Below are 13,074 nucleotides of genomic sequence, written 5' to 3' on the forward strand. Positions count from 1 at the left end.
CAATTGTAAGCCAGGCTTATCATTAAAAAGAGAAAGCTGGGGCGCCCGGCTGGCTCAGAGGTAGAGCGCCTGACTCTTGATCTCAGGGTCCTGAGTTCAAGCCCCAGGTTGGGAGGAGATCCTACTTAAACAATAAATTAATTAATAAAGGGAGAAAGTCACTCGAGCCCACAGAATTAATACTTCTGTGTTATGGTTAAGAATCATCCGGGAGACTTGGCATTTAAAATATTTGTAATGCTTAAGAGAAGTTGGCATAAGCAAAAACTGTGACAAATTTATCCTGTAGATGTAAGCCTTCCAACATAAAGTGCATAATTGAGTAATCCATTATTTCAGACTTGTAATTTTTCACTGAAACGTGAAAGAGAATTTTTCTAGGTGAGTAAACGGTACTGGAATGTTGAAAAGATCCTGATATTCTTATAATTTATTACGAGAGTTAAGTCCCTGGGAAGGTTTTGTTTCTTAGGCGCTTCTGTTGAGCGTCCAAAGAAAATCGAATGGCTTAAGTTTGTGAAAGCAGAACACTTAAGGGAAATTAATTAAGATTGTAAATGGGATATGAAGCCGTTGGAACTGGAACTGGTTGAACATTAATCAAACACTTCCCCGAAAAGTAACCGTTAAAATTTACTAGATTTCTAAATAGAACAATATTCGGAAGTAACACTTCGAAGGTTAAGGAAGATGATGTTTTTTGTTGGTAATTTTAACACGTTGAAGATTAAGTGAAAACAGTAATCAGTCTTTTCCGCGGACGAACGTCTCCCCCAATGACACCAGAACGCTCACACGGACGCTGTGTCCTCTGTGCCCGTCTAGAAGCCATCTGCCTCCCCAGGATGAGTTGCTGGGAGACACCCTGAGCCAGGGGCACCACGTTCCTGACCACGGAAAATATACGATAGTGTCTGTTGTTTTAAGTCACTAAGTTCGGGGTGGGGGGAGTAGGGTAGTTTGTTACACAGCAGTAGCTAACCAACTAACACAATAGTAACAGACTTTGATTAGGCATAAGACACCCCCCCCCAAAAAAAAAGAAACCCTACATTTCCCACATTCCTTTGCAGCCAGGCAGGGTCATGTGGAGTGTGGTAGTGATGATCACACAGCCGAGACCAACGCCTAAAAGGAACCGAGGTCCCCGGCCGATTTCACGGAGCAAGGCCATTTTATCAGCGTGGGAAGAAATAGGGAGAGCAAAATAAACTTCTAACTTGGGTCCCTGTGAGAACAGCTAAATCTCAGCTTTTCTGAAACCCAAAAAGATTATGTAATAATCTTTTCATCCATCTCCTAATCAACACCCTCTTTTTTTTTTTATTTAGCCTTATTCTGATGGATGATAAAATGATAACCAAGATCTTATAAATTGGTTTACCTAGTACATACCTTTGGTTTCCCCCCCAAAAAACATATTATAATTGTCAATAAATATATATATTCTCTCATATAAATCATAAGACACATCATCGCTAGAGCACAGGGGGACCAAGGATCAGAAGCTGGCTCTGTGCTGACAGCACAGAGCCCAATGTGGGGCTCGAACCCACAAACCGTGAGCTCATGACCTGAGCCGAAACCAAGAGTCGGACGCTTAAAGGACTGAGCCACCCAGGCACCCCAGATTCGTACATTTCTTCTCAAATTCCCTTCTCCTGGGCCAGCAGGGCCTCTGGCTCCCAGCCTCAGCTGGCCAGCGTGATGAAAGCTACTGGCTGCCTTTCTTTCTATGCCTGAATCTTCAAAGGAGATCCCGGTTACAGACACTCGATATTTGGCCAGACGGCCTGAGAGAAAACGATGCACGGTGTTCCCCCGGAAGTATGATTTGCACAGGCAGGCCCCGAGCCCACGGTGTTCAGGGAGCCCCCGTGGGGCGCAGGCACCAACGGGTCACCCCGGGGTCTTCGTCCTCTGCTTCAGCAGCGCCTCTCCGGCTGGGGAGGCCAACTTCACAAAGTGACGTCGGGAGGAGTTCACGGAGACTCAACAGCTCCAGGAACCAATTTACAGGATTCAACGCATACAAAGTCTCAGGAAACTTCTGTCCTGGGAAGGGGGGCACCTGAGGGTAATCGTGGTTCTCCTGCTTCTAGACCGCTCAGCCCAGGATGGCAGGTGCAGGCTCCCGGGTCGGAGCCCGGCTTCTCCCCTTCTGGAGTTGTCTGGGCCTGTACCTTCAGGACAGCAGGAGAACCTTCCTCAGAGGTTGCTAGGAGACTTACATGTACCGGGGCGCCTGGGAGGGCTCAGTTGGTTTGCATCTGGCTTTTTTTTTTAATCTTTATTTTTGAGAGAGACAGAGACAGAATGCGAGTGGGTTAGGGGCGGAGAGAGAGGGAGACACAGAATCCGAAGCAGGCTCCAGGCCCTGAGCTGTCAGCACAGAGCCCGACGCGGGGCTCGAACTCACGAGCTGTGAGATCATGACCTGAGCCGAAGTCGGAGGCTCAACCGACTGAGCCACCCAGGTGCCCCTATTTGCATCCGACTCTTGATTTCGGCCTCCGGTTGTGATGCCATGGTTCATGAGTTCGAGCCTCACGTTAGGCTCTGTGCTGGCAGCCTGGAGACTCCTTGGGATTCTCTGTCTCCCTCTCTCTCTCTCTCTGCCCCTCCCCCATTCTCTCACTCTCAAAATAAATAAATAAATATTAGAAAAAAGAAGCCACGTACATAGGGCTCTTAGCCCAGCAGCTGGCACCTGAGATTTCAGAACCAACAATTACAGATGATTGTGTGCAGCCCAGAGAAACCGATTTTGGACTTCTGACCTCCAGAACCGTGGGGGAATAAATATGGGTCCTTTTAAACCACTAAGTTTGGGGCGCCTGGTCAGCTCAGTCGGTTCAGGGTCTGACTTTGGCTCAGGTCATGATCTCGAGGTCCGGTCCGTGGGTTCCAGTCCCATGTGGGGCTCTGTGCTGACAGCTCCGAGCCTGGAGCCTGCTTCGGGTTCTGGGTTTCCCCCTCTCTCTCTCTCTCTCTCTCTGCGCCCCCCCCCCCCCCCCACTCACACTCTGTCTCTCTCTCTCTCTCTCAGAAATACCAAACCAAAAACATTAAACCACTGAGTGTGTGGCGATTTGTTATAGCGGCCATAGACGATCCGGTAGAGACCACGCGGGGAGATTTGTGTGGGACCGAGAGAGGGAGGGAGCACCCCACGCACTACTCTGCTCCCCCCACGCCCTCCATCCACCGCTGTCTACCCGCGACACTGACCTTAGTGCCAACGCTCCTACCTGGGAAGAAGCGCACCCTGGACGGTGCATGCCCTGGGAATATTTTCTCAGTGCTCACGCCACGTGTATGACGAGGGACAGAGCTGAGGGCAAAATGCAGGCTGGCACCCCCCCCCCCCCAGCGGGGATCTGTGTGATATTCCTCGGACACTCCTGGCTCCCCGAGAACAAAGGAAAGGGGCTTAAGTGCTTGCCACGGTGATGTGGGAAACTAAGGCGAGTGAAAAATGAGCTTCCCTTACTGCCCACAGCCCATTGACAAGTCCTTGAAACTGGCAGCGTGACCTCTAGGAGCTCAGCTGCCCCATGCTGACACTTTCCCCGGGGGCGAAAGGGAATCTTGGCTTCATGGTATCCTGGCCCCCCAGGCTCCTCTAAGTCTCCTTTAACATAGAAAAATTCCTTTGGAAACTTCCTTTATCTCCACTCCCCCAAGATACATGCTGGCAATCATACTCCAAGCTTATGGCCCCCACATATACATCTGAAGGGTCCCATACTATTTAGTTTTACTAAATAGTAATATGGCGTTTCCCTAGCAACAGCTAGCCCTTCAAGGTCCCGGCAACCTTGCTCCCCAAATACCTTCGAGACTCACTCTATCCCTGACCCCCTCCCAACCTGAAGGTATGTAATCAGTTACCCGACACGACCCCAGTGCAGCTCTTCCTGCCCACGGGTCCTGTCCCCTTGCTTTGATAAAATCGCCTTTTGGCACCTAAAACGTCTTCAAGAATTCCTTCTTGGCCGTCGGCTCCGGACCCCACCATCACCCCAAAACCCCATCGTGCGTACCTTCAGATCTGTGTGCGCCCCTCTGCCTGTAGCCCGAATATACCTGACTGTCCGTGCCAGTTCCTATTATAGCTGTATTCTCGTGCCCTCCGTTCCCCGAAATGGGTTTCTCAGGTAGGGGACGAGAGAGTTTTCCTTGACCCTCTTAGGGTCCCTGGCAGGGTCTGAGATTAAACTGACGAAGATGCATTGACAGAAGGGGACACGCGTTAAGTTTTATGTGCCATGGGAACCCTCATGAGACAAGGAGGCCCCCAAGAAACAGGCTGGTGCCTTTTTATGCTAGATTTGACGAAGGGAGGGCAGTCGTGGAGGGATGTGGTAGGTCAAGGACTCTGAGGTAACTGGTAACCGGGGCAGACTTAGCAAGGCCTGTTGGTTAGGGTTCTTCCTGTCCTCAGAGAAGTGACGTAGATGCTCCTTTCTTCTGGGTACAGGGACAGCAGCTGTCACATGTTGTTTTTGTTTTTGAGAGAGAGAGGGCGGGGGGGGGGGGGGGAGGCAGAGAAGGCGAGAGAGAGAGAAAGAGAGAGAGAGAAGCAGGGCTTATGCTCACCCCAAAGCGGGTCTCGAACTCACGAACCATGAGATCAAGACCTGAGCAGAAGTCAGATGCTTAACTGACCCAGCCACCCAGGCGCCCTCACATGGGGGTTTTATGAGCTGTTTTGGGCAAAAAGGGCAAAGAGGGAGGACGTCGGAGTGACCTTCCTGCCTGCCATTGTCTCAGACTCCTTCAGCTTAAACCATTCCATCTGCCAAGGTGCCATATTTTGGGGTAGCATGTCCTGAACCCCATCATCTGCCAACTTCCTGTTTCGTTCAGAAGATCTTCCTCTCTCTGAAATGTGTTTACATTGAACTCCCCGCCCCGCAAATCTGCACATTGTCACCCGTGCAGATGTGTTGCTGATTTATTAACTGGTCCCTTAACTCTGCCATCACTAAGACAAGAGCGGCCAGCTGTGTGTTCGTTTGTTTGTTTTCATTTGAGTCCAAGTTAGTTAACGTATAGTGTAATGATGTTTTCGGGAATAGAATTTAGTGATTCATCACTGACATAGGACACCCAGTGCTCATCCCAGCAAGTGTCCTCCTTAGTGTTCCCTCACCTGTTTAGCCCATCCCCCCACCCAACACCCCGCCGGCAGCCATCAGTTTGTTCTCTGTATTTAAGAATCTCATACGGTTTGTCTTCCTCTCTGTTTTTATATTATTTTTGCTTCCCTTCCCTTATGTTCGCACGTAAAGAAGCCAGACCCAGAGGAACAAATATCATATGATTCTACTTACATGAACTGTCTAGAATAGGCAAATTTAGACACAAAAAGCAGATCAGGGGTTGCCAGGGACCGTGGGGAGGAGGGAATGGGGAATTACCGATTAACGGGTATGGAGTTTTCCTGTGAAGCGATGAAAAATTTAAGAAAACGGAATAGTGATGGTTGGGAGGCATGATGAACGCAGCTAATGCCTCTGCGTCCTGCGCTTAAAAAAGACTAAACAGGGGCACCTGGGTGGCTCAGTCGGTTGAGCGTCCGACTTTGGCTCAGGTCATGATCTCGCAGCTCGTGGGTTTGAGCCCCACGTCGGGCTCTGTGCTGATGGCTCAGAGCCTGGAGCCTGCTTCCGATTCTGTGTCTCCCTCTCTCTCTGCCCCTAACCCACTCGCACTCTGTCTCTGTCTCTCTCAAAAGATAAATAAACATTAAAAAAAAAAAAAAAAAAGACTAAACAGGGATGCCTGCGTGGCTCAGTAGGTTAAGCGACCCGCTCGTGATTTTGGCTCAGGTCACGATCTCATGGTTTCGTGGGTTCAAGCCCCGAGTCGGGCTCTGCACGCTGACCGTGCGCAGAACCAGCTTGGGATTCTCTCCCTCTCTCTGTGCCCCTCCCCTGCTCGTGCGCGCACACGCTCTCTCTTTCTCTCAAAACAAATGAACTTTAAAAACAGGGGGGCGACGCTGGCAGAACTTGTGTTATGTATTTTTTACCACAATGAAAAAGTTGGGGTTTCATTAAGCCACCCTGGTGAAAGGCTTTGGGTTTAACTGGATAGAAACAAACAGGTCTTGCTGGGGCGCCTGGGGTGGCTCGGTCGGTTGAGCGTCCGACTTCGGCTCAGGTCATGATCTCTCGGTTCGTGGGTTCGAGCCTGTGCTGACAGCTCAGAGCCTGGAGCCTGCTTGGGATTCTGTGTCTCCTTCTCTCTCTGCCTCTCCCCTGCTCATGCTTTCTCTCTCTCTCAAAATAAATAAATATTAGAAAGAAAGAAAGAAGAGCAGAGCAGGCCCACCAGCCTGCTCTACGTGCAAGGTGCTCTCGACACTAAGAGGAAGCATGACCTGGACGGTAAACAAAACCCATCTGCTTGTTCAGAGCCAAACCCGAGGACAGTCCCTGAGCAACGACCACGTTGCTCTCCCCACTACCCCCGCTCCCCTCCGCTGCCCCCCCGCCCCCCCCCCCCCCGCCTCTCCCCTCCTCCCGCCCTATTCTCATCACTGATCCTGAATCACTGGCCACCCACCTGCCCCCAGAACCTCGGCAGCTCTGAGGCAGTAACCCTGCCTCTTCTCCTTGAGTGAATAAAATTGAACTCCCAGAGGAAAGAAGAATACAAATTGGAGTGACAATAACGAAGAAACCAATGTAAACGCATGGCGTCAGCGCATTCGCGACGCGTGTCGCGCACAAGAAACTGGTTTCGTAATCGCCATAAGATCACGCAACCAGTTTGTCTGTTGAGGTCTTTACAACATTTGCAAGCGTCTCCTACTAGACTGGCGAACAGTTTAAGTGATTGCATTGGGAAGGGGTGTTTGAGTGGTTAGGGAAATCTGGATGAGAGGAATAACTGTTGAATGATTTTTTTTCCCCCCCAAGAGCGAAGATTAGTTAGTATTCGTGTCTGGACACAAGCCCCGCGGATGTTAGAGAATCTAGAGGCACAGAAACACGGGAGGGCCTGGGTGGTTCAGTGGTTAAATGTCCAACTCTTTTTTTAAAATTTTTTTTAAATGTTATTTATTTATTTTTATTTTTTATTTTTTTTAAAGTTTTTTTTTTTAATGTTTATTTATTTTTGAGACAGAGAGAGACAGAGCATGAACGGGGGAGGGGCAGAGAGAGAGGGAGACACAGAATCGGAAACAGGCTCCAGGCTCCGAGCCATCGGCCCAGAGCCCGACACGGGGCTCGAACTCACGGACTGTGAGATCGTGACCTGAGCTGAAGTCGGACGCTTAACCGACTGAGCCACCCAGGCGCCCCAAATGTTATTTATTTTTGATAGAGAGAGAGAGCAGGGGAAGAGGCAGAGAGAGAGGGAGACACAGAATCCGAAACAGACTCCAGGCTCCGAGCTGTCGGCACAGAGCTGGACTCCGGGCTCAAACTCACGAACTGTGAGATCATGACCTGAGGCGAAGGCAGAGGCTTAACCCACTGAGCCACCCAGGCGCCGCATAAATGTCCAACCTTTGATCTCAAGCTCAGGTCTTGATCTCAGGGTCAAGAGTTTAGGCCCTGGGCCCAGCATGAAGTCTACTTTAAAAAAAGAACAAAAACAAAAAATGGCTGCTCACATGCATTACTGGTCAGGAATGGGTAATTTTGCAGCAGCTAACAATATTTTATGCACATACTGTAAGTATCACTTTTTTTTAATTGAGATATAATTCACATAACAAAAAGAATGTCATCATCTAAAAGTGTATGACTCAAGGGCACCTGGGTGGCTCAGTCAGTTGAGCATCGGACTCTTGATCTCAGCTTGGGTCACAATCCCAGGGTTGTGGGATCAAGCCTCGCGTCAGGCTCTGTACTGAGTATGGAGCCCACTTAAAATTCTCTCTCTCTCCCTCTGTCCCTCTACCCTGCTCTCTCTCTCAATAAAAAAAGGAAGAAAGAAAGAAAAAGAATAAAAGGGGATGACCTACTGGTTTCTAGTACCCTGACAACGTTGGGTAATTACCAACACCAGTTCCAGAACATTCTATCACCTCATGCTCGCCAATCCCCCAGCCCCTGGCAACCTTTCTGTTTCTATAAATTTGCCTCTTCTGGTCATTCCACGTAAAAAGAATCGATACAACACGTGGTCTTTTGCATCTGGCCCCTTTCACTTGCCATGTGCTTTCAAGGTTCATCCATGTTGTAGCAGGGATCGGTACGGCCTTCCTTGTTACGGGCGAATAATCCACTCTGGTGATTCCACCGTGTGGCTCCCCCACATTATACTTCTTCATTCTGCCAGGACGTTGTGGCAACGTTATGGACGTGGCGGTCGTTTCCACCTTGGGCCATTATGAACAATCTTGCTATGAACATTTGTGTACGTGTTTTCGTGTGGACGGAGGTTTTCCACTCTCTTCAGTATATACCTAGGAGGAGAATTGCAGGTCACATGGCAATTCTGCGTTCAACTTTTTGAGGGACTACCAGACTGTTTTTCGAAGCATCCCCACCATTTTACATTCCCACCAGCATGATTAGTGTATGAGGGTTTCCGTTTCTGCACAACCTCAGCAATACGGCTATTGGGCCTTTAAAAACGTTTTTTAATGTTTATTTATTTTTGAGAGAGAGAGAGAGAGAGAGAGAGAGAGAGAGAGAGACGGAGTGTGAGTGGGGGAGGGGCAGAGAGAGGGAGACACAGAATCCAGAGCAGGTCCCAGGCTCCGAGCTATTAGCATAGAGCCCGATGCGGGGATCGAACTCTCGAACTGGGAGATCATGACCTGAGCTGAAGTCAGACACTTAACTGGCAGAACCACCCAGGCACCCCTGGAAATGTTCTATTTCTTGACTTGGGTGGTTGGTTACACGGGGCTCGAACTCACGAATCATGAGTCATGACCTGAGCTGAAGTCAGATGCTTAACTGACTGAGCCACCCAGGCGCCCTTATTTGTGCCTTTTAAAAATTATAGCCTTGGGGCACAGAGTGGCTCAGTTGGTTGAGGGTCTGACTTCGGCTCAGGACATGATCTCACAGCTCATGTGAGTTCCAGCCCCACATGGGGCTCTCTGCTGTCAGCCCAGAGCCTGCTTCGGATTCTCTGTCTCCCTCTCCCTCTCTCTCTGCCCCTCCCCTGCTCTCGAACACACACACACTCTCTCTTTCAAAAATCAACAAAAAATAAATAAAATAAAATGAATAAGGCCACCCGTGTGGCTTAGTCTGTGAAGCATCCGACCTCGGCTCACATAATGATCTTGCAGTTGGTGAGTTCGAGCCCTGCGTCAGGCTCTGTGCTGACGGCTCAGAGCCTGGAGCCTGTTTGGGATTCTGTGTCTCCCTCTCTCTGTCCCTCCCCCCCTCACCCTCTGTCCCTGTCTCTCTCTCTCTCTCAAAATTAAACAAAACATTAAAAAACATTAATAAACAAATAAATAAAATACAAATTATAACCATGCACATACCTCTTGATCTGGTGGTTCTATTTCTAGAAATGTATACTGTTTGATATAGTAGAATTGATCATAAAGATATTGGATGACACACACTGAGTTTGGTAGCACTGTTTGTAATCATGAAATATTGGAAACACCCTATATTTCTGTCAATAAGAGACAAGAGAAAAATATCAGGTACATCCATACAATGGAGATCTATGTGGCTGTTACCAAAAACAAAAAAAAGAAGCTCTCTACACAGTGATATTGAAAGACCATGAAACTCTGTTCAATGATAAATGCAAAGTGTCGGAGTATACGGTACGTTGTTGTTTGTTTACAGGGTGTGTATATGAAATTCCTTGTATATGTATAGAAAAAAAATCTCTGCATGAGAATCTCAGAATCCAGGGGAAAACTGGGGGTAGCTGAGGGCAGTGGCAGAAGAGAAATTAGCATTGGAAACCTCTTTAATACATTTAAAATTTTATACAACGCAAATATATCATCCTGATCAAAATGAATACAACGAGAAGCTTAAAAACACTGGAGCTGAACGAAACCTACTTGCAGGCCTGATGCCACCCAGAGCTGCCCGTCTGTGACTCCCGCCTTGTCCATTTCGACCCTCATCCACAAGGGAACTGACCACACGGTGAGACCACGAAGTGACCCCCTCGGATCACTCAGTAATCAGATGCTTAACACACCCTCATTTGTATAAAGTAAGTGAATAAAAAGGGAAATCAACCGACAATGGCGATGGGCTTGGGCTTGAAAGCTGTATTCATTTCCCGTAGCCTCTGCAAGAAATCGCCAATAGCTTTAGTGGCTTAAAACTATGAAATTTCTTCTTGTACATTTCCGGGAGTTGGAAGTCCGACACCACTTTCACCGGGCTAAAGTCAAGGCGTTGGCAGGGCTGGTCCCTTCCGGAGGCACTGGGTGGAGAGCCGCGTCCTTGCCTTTTCCAGCTTCTAGAGGCCACCTTCACTCCTGGGCTTTACTCCCAGCCAGGTAACCCAGGGCCACCTCCCCATGTCAGGATCCTCAGCTCAATCACATCTTCAAAATCCCTTGGGCCTGGAAGGTGACGTTCACAAGTTCCAAGGACTAGGGCATGATTAGGTCTTTAGGGGGTCATTATTTGGCCCCACAGACACCATCCACACTCGAGAGATCCTAACACATTTTCTGGTAGACAGATCAGGTAGAGGCTTGGGGACATGAATGGTGTGAGGAGGTCACTGCATTCAGGAAAGGGCTGCAGGGGAGAGGGAGCCCAGCGTCACCAGGGTAATAGGGAGAAGACAAGAGTGAGAAAACGTAGCTAAGACAGGCTCAGATGATAGTCTGTCCATGCTTTCTGTACCCCGTCTTCCCCCTTTCTACCCGACTACCAACATTCACATGCAGGGAAATCAGAACCAGAGGGCAGTTCCCCAAAGAGGTCCAGCTCTCTGACAGCCTGAGATGCTAACTGGGGTGGGTGCTGCCTTCTGAAAAAAGCCGGTCCTATTCTGGTGCTCATGGAGGGTGGGAGGGGCAACCAGAAGTGGGCTCCTGGCCTCTCGCCCCCACATGTGGGGCCAGCCTGAACGCAAGGCCCACACGCAGACACAAAGCTTCCATTCATGCTCCAACTCAGGGCAGAGGCCTGGAGGGAAACGGTCCAGCATTAATAGCAGGAAACATCCCCCACCCCCCCCCCCACCCCCGCATCACCTACAGACACTAGCCTTGTCCCTCTTCTGAGATTGACAAGGAACAAGCAAGCCTCACCAGATAGGATCCAGTCAGGGTGCACACACCGTGCTCGGGTGATGTCTCTCTGGTGTCTTTTTTGGTTTGTCATGTTGACTTTTTTTGAAAAGTACGGACCAGTTACCTGGTATATATTCCCCATTTTCCATGTCTGGTTGTTTCCTTGTTATTAAATGCAGGGTTAACTTATTATTTTTTTTTTCCACAAGAATTCTGCATGGATAATTTTGTGTGCTTTCTTTTTTTTTTTTCTTTTAAGTTTATTTGTTTATTTTGGGGGGGGGGGGCGCTCAAGCAGGGGAGGGGCAGAGAGAGAGAGAGAGGGAGAGAAAGAATCCCAAGCAGTCTCTGAGCTGTCAGTGCAGCGCTTGACAAAGGCCTGGAACCCACAAACCATGAGATCATGACCTGAGCCAAAATCAAGAGTGGAAAGCTTAAGTGACTGAGCCCCCCAGGAGCCCCAATTTTGTGTACTTCCTATAGTGTCACATCAAGAGATACTTGATGTCGGGGCGCCTGGGGGGCTCAGTCGGTTAAGCGTCTGACTTCGGCTCAAGTCGGCTCAGGTCATGATCTCAACTTTGGCTCAGGTCATGATCTAGAGGTTCATGAGTTCGAGCTCCTCGTTGGGCTCTGTGCTGACAGCTCAGAGCCTGGAGCCTGCTTCGGAATCTGTGTCTCCCTCTCTCTCTGCCCCTCCCCGCTCATGCTCTGCCTCTCTCTCTTTCTCAGAAATAAATAAGCATTTAAAAAATGAAAAACCAAAAAGAGATACTTGATGTCTTACTGTCCCACTGTTGCGGATTTGTTTGATCATTTGGTTGAGGGTGGGTAGGTACATTTTCCCCCTTTGTAGTGCATAAGTCATCTGTTGGGTAATAATTCTGGACTGTTCTGCAACATCTTACCAATGATTTTTAGCATCCTTTGATGATCCAATTATTTTACTGGGGACCCTCTGTATTTTTTCTAATTTATCTGTAATAAACCGCATTCTTTGTTGAAATAAACTGTCCAGTGCCTGTGAACTTGCATAATCTATGTAGTCTGTACCTGGTTCACAGTAGGTGCTTAGTAATGGTATCCATGTAAAAACTCATCACCACAATCTCTTATGCACAAACGAACCTTCTTCAGGAATTAGGCCCCCAAGCTCTTCGAGCAGGAAGACGTGACTAAACTGACATCAGGTTATTTACAACTTCTATTCCACTTAGTGTGTCTTCCTCTCTCTATACGCTTTGAAACAGAAGTATCACGTGATGTGGAGCACCCACCAGCCCCTGCGGGGAATACCGCAGAACACCGGATATGGTATAATCGTTAAAAAAAAAAAAAAGTCCGGACTCCAACCATAGCCTAAGCCCTTTAAGTAAGGGACCGTGTGTGGATCGATATTAAAAATGCTTGAGTACAGTAGAAACGCTTGGTGAGGCGGTTGGTACATTAAGAGGTCACATTTATTGAGCGCTACACGCGCAGGATCCACGCCATCCTCACGATGGCGCTGTGGTGCCTCGCTGAGGCTTCTAGCAGAGGGGGCCTGGGGAACCCAAGTCCAACCCTTGCCTTTTATGTGACCCCCAAACAAGTGACTTGCAACGCGTGCATAGACCACCTAAGTCTGGGCCTCAGTTTCTCACGAGGGGCGTCTTTGGGGTCATGCATATAAAGCTTTTAGCACAGTGCTTGCTGTGAGCGAGCTCTGGGGGAACTGGGACCAGCAATGGTTTGCTAGCGGGAGGAAGCCTGGCGTTCCGAAGTCTGGCTCTAGGATGTCTCAGGTCAGTCCTTTGAGGTCCCTTGGGCGATCTAGGGCTATCGGAAGGAATGTGACTGCCCAGGAGGTCAAGACAGAAATGGTT

Source organism: Panthera onca, chromosome E2, assembly GCF_046562875.1.
Source record: "Panthera onca isolate mPanOnc1 chromosome E2, mPanOnc1 haplotype 2, whole genome shotgun sequence".
Taxonomy (NCBI): Eukaryota; Metazoa; Chordata; class Mammalia; order Carnivora; family Felidae; genus Panthera; species Panthera onca.